This window comes from Cyclopterus lumpus, chromosome 7 (genome assembly GCF_009769545.1).
Source record: "Cyclopterus lumpus isolate fCycLum1 chromosome 7, fCycLum1.pri, whole genome shotgun sequence".
Taxonomy (NCBI): domain Eukaryota; kingdom Metazoa; phylum Chordata; class Actinopteri; order Perciformes; family Cyclopteridae; genus Cyclopterus; species Cyclopterus lumpus.
The window spans coordinates 11,630,199-11,634,831 of NC_046972.1; positions in this window are offsets into that span (position 1 = coordinate 11,630,199).

Sequence of the window (4,633 nt, forward strand, 5' to 3'; positions counted from 1 at the left end):
TACCAATAAACATAAGCAAGCAAGTAAACTGCCACCATAAAGCACAAAAATATTGCATAAAGCCCAATCTCAGCAATGTCTAAATTAAAGGCATTAACCAAAATACATTCAAATGCCCAATTATGTATAGTATCCCCATAAACTGAGCATGAATCTAAAAAAATCATTCTATTCCTTTGAGGGATTCATTTGTCTCCATACTTGAAAAAACTAAGTAGAGAAAGACTGCCACAGCCAGGAAGAAAGCAAACTGAACCCAGAGTGGGATGAGGCGAGACGACTTCGGTGTCTTCGGAGCATCTGGAGATTTCATGGGTGTCGAGTTCATGAAGGAGTTTCTGTAAGTCGACGGTGTGTCGTACATGTAAGGCCTGAAAGGAAAGGAAATGATCCTTGAGTACATTAAAAAATAATGCTGCGTCTGTTATCACGGTTCTAACAATGTTGGGTTAAGTAACAATGAAGAGAATAAATGTATTGACCTCAAATTATAATTGAACATCATTGCGATGCGGCCCTCTGTGGGACAATCAATGTTGATTATCAATTAATTGCTTTAAACCCTCGTAAATTGCACATTATTTTGGCTCTGGATTTTTAGTTGGACAAAATAAGAAGTTATCACCTTGGGCAACATGTGCTGGGCTTTTCTTCTCCATTTATAGAATAAATGGGTGGGGAAGGAAGTATTTAGATCCTTTACTTAATTAAAGGTGCAATATACGAGATTGGGAGCATTTCTATTGCCGTGTAACGGCTCTCAGCTAACGGTGCTTACAGCACAAACAACAGCTAAAGTGTTTACCCGAGGGGGAACCGGGTGCTGGGTGCTTTCTATCATAACGCCACCAGGCACAACGGCGTTATCAGCTATAGCAGTGCTGTGAACGAGCCACTGGGGCACAAACATGCACAAATAGAGCAGCCAGCCGGGTGAGGCAGGAAAGGAGAAGCTCATATTACAACACGCTGAGCAAGAGAGACTTCATTCTCTGATCAGGTAGACATGACTCCACTATATCTGTACATAGATAATAGTTTGTTGCTGTTATATCATGGTCTGAATCACGTATGTTGCACCTTTTTAGAAGTAAATAATAATAAGTCATAATTTGTGATGGCAAAACAGCATTGCTTATGTTACAAAGGTGGAGCATAAATTGCATAGAGAATTGTTTGATGTCTAAATGCCGATGTAAGCAGAAGTGACTGAGGGTCACAGAGCCAAAGGAGACAATGGGCCTGCGTAGCTGACATAGATAAGAACAAATCGCAATGTGCTTGAGAGAGACGTTTTCTATGATTCTGCCACACTAACCTTTGCTAAGAATTGATAAATTATGTTTGTGAGAAATATGCTTACTTTGCAGAAACATAAGCTGGTTTAGACTAGTTTAGATACTGTCTAGCCCTACATTATCATCTCATGATTTTTGGTTGTGTTTCTTTAAAAAAGGGTGTAACTTTCAGGTGTGTATAAATGAGCATGAGGCCTTTTCAAATGTTGAATCTTAGTAGCTGTGTCATAATTCTCCTTTTGCAAGAAATAAGACAACTTTGATTTCAGAGACTTCATTCCTCCTTTCCTGATAGACATAGAACATCTTCCATTACATATTCAATACTACTTTTATACTACAGGCAAAAGTCCCACATTGAACATACCGCTGAAGAAAAAGGACATACACTTACTTGGCAAAATATACTTAAAATGTCGACAGTAAAGTGAGTGTTGCAATTATAGTTTAAATTATTCAATTATTATTACTGGTGCATTAATGTGTACGTAACATTTTACTATTGCAGTTGGTCGAGGTGGTGCTCATTGTTTAATCTGAAACACTACATCATATTTTAAATGCTCATACATTTTGTATCTTAATCTTTAAAGTAACCAGTCACCGCAGCTGTCTAATAAATGCAGTAAATAGTAGAGTATGAAATAGTGGAAATAGTCAAGTACGGTACTTTAAGTAAAGTAAAAAAGGTGTCAAACTAGTTTGGAAATTTGAATCGAAATAGATTCTGATGACACTATTTGACTTTGTATAAATACACTTACTCATCAACAGAATTCTGTCCTCTGTATTCAGGCTTTGACCTTGAGTAGCTTGAGTAGGATTGCCTGTGGAGAGCAACGTAGAACAGAACATGTGTGGAAACGTCTCACCAACTGAGACAACAACTACTGCAAAGATGTATACATGTATAACTTACTCATGTTCAAATTCCCTCTCACTCCAATCTAGTGGCTCTTACATGAGGTCTTGGCCTCATGTAAGAGCCACTAGATTGACAAGAAGGAACGTAATCCCGAAGTTAGAGTTTTATTTTTCAATTTGATTTACTGAAATAGAAGAAAAGCAACAAATGTTTGGAGCTGACAAGAGGACGTGTAAGAGTACTGACCTGTCTCCTGCACCTTCACTCCTGACCTGCAACAAGGGAAGCAGCGATAAGAACTTGTGAACTTTTACAAGTGTTGATATAAACAATGCATACATCTAACTGTCCCTGCATTTTATTTACATTACGTTTCATTTATATTTGTATCTCAGGCCCATCCATGGGACACCCCTCCTCAATAAGATTATAACACAAATGAGCAGGCAGTCCCATTTAATAGACATGTGTGATTTTGGTCTGTATACATATTACAAGTATAATTTACTTGTATTTGTTGTCTTCAAACAAAATCTCTGACACGGGGTACTCAACCTCAAAGCCAATAATAATGACTTTATACGTTATAGATTTACCTGTTGAATTCCCCATAAAAGGACATTTTTACCAACAGTCATCATAACATATTTATCTTTATTTATTCAGTAGGCGAGTAATAATATTAAAACTAAAAACAGCATGGACAGATTTACTTACAGGTGTCCTGTACTCATAGGTGACTTCCTCTGAAATGAAAACAAACATCAGGATAAATGTCAACGCAAGTGTGCTATGACATCATTACTACTTACTTAAGTACAATAATTGCTACCCAAGTATATTTTGCCACCTTTAACAAAAGACATCCGTCATTAATTCAGTTAAGAACTCATCCAGGTCGTGGTGGACCACCTGACCAACATCCTCTCTTGTTAATTAAAACACAATAGCACCATATGTTTCCAGTTTTGCTGGTTTCGTGTATCTTTTATAAAAAATAAAACTTTATAATTAGTTTGTATCAGTTCAGTTATAATGGCAACATATTATATATTATAAATGTAGATCTTTTAAAGACCTACATAGTCTTCCTCACTTTAAAAAGGGACACTCAACAGAGTGTATTAATAAAACATATATAATGCCTTCTGTTCTGAAGGGAGCTTTCTAAAGTCTGAGAAAATAACTCTGATCTTGTTTTTGGCCTTTAGCATTTTACTTATCCAATGTTTTTTTGTAATCTTTTTTCTTTCTCCGGGTGGGTCCCAACAAGGTTATACGGTTATGAGACCAACAGTCTGAATATCTTGGTTTATATTGCTTACATTTTGGGACAACGTATATGTAATCCTTTGGAGAAAATGAGTAACACTATGAGGAATGTACAATGATCTATAATTAGACTTCTGGTATATGTGTGTACTTGTGTGTGCGTAAAGCGAACGTATTCAAGTGGAGGCGTTAGTTAGAAGAAAGAAGGACCCTCTTCTCTGTAGTAGGTTTTATCAGATGATGGCTTTGATGGTTTCCCTTTGGCCATGGCCTCTTTCAGCTTCCTCTCATACAGACTTCTGGTGGAGTCTGCGAACAAGAACAAGTCATGAGAGAGATAACGAACACGACGCGTAGAAAGAAAAACACGGGAACTGAACCCGTATTACGGCAGAAGAGTTCGTTCACGCGCAGGGGGGAGGCCTGTGAAGTCAGCTGCCGTAAAGGGGGATTCAAAAACGGGCGCAAAGTGAGCGTTAAACGTGAGCCACTCACCGACCACAGGCCCGTGCTTTATTCCGTATTCATCCAAAAGGTCGCTAATGTCCTGCGCGGATTTACTTCTTAGCGAAGACATGTTTGTAGTTTGATGTGTTCGCTCAGATTTCTGTGATTATTTGTGGCCTTTTTCGGTTAAGCTGTTAGTTTCTTTTTCCACCAACAGCCCAAACTCTTCTCTCCGAGGTGACGTCACGGTGGGAGCTCGTTTTGTGACGCGGCGGGTGGAAACACTTCTGTGTGGAGTCGAAAGCGAGTTTAGTGAAGAAGAGAGGGTTAAACCCCGCTCTCCGTTGTTGACCCGGGTGTTTAAAACATTTGCGCTTTCCGTCAAACGTTACATCGTTTCCGTTTGACACATACTTCTTTTATGGTTTCGATTCTGTTTTCTTTCCGTAAATATAGCAGCGCCACCAGCTGTCTAAATGTGTTCATATTCACACGCTCTAAACTAAAGTAAGTAGCAAGTAAATATAACTGTCAGATACTTTATAAAAGGGTACAACATGTCCCTCTGTGATGATGAAGAGAAGAACTAGATAACTACTCAAGCATTTTAAAACTGGAAAGTACTACGGTAAATTAGTTATTGTCCATAGCATTAGATACCTTAGATTTAGGCCTATTTAGCCCTGAGATAATCTACATTACTTTAAAAAAGTAGGAATATGACTTATCTCCAGTTCATACAAACACGTCA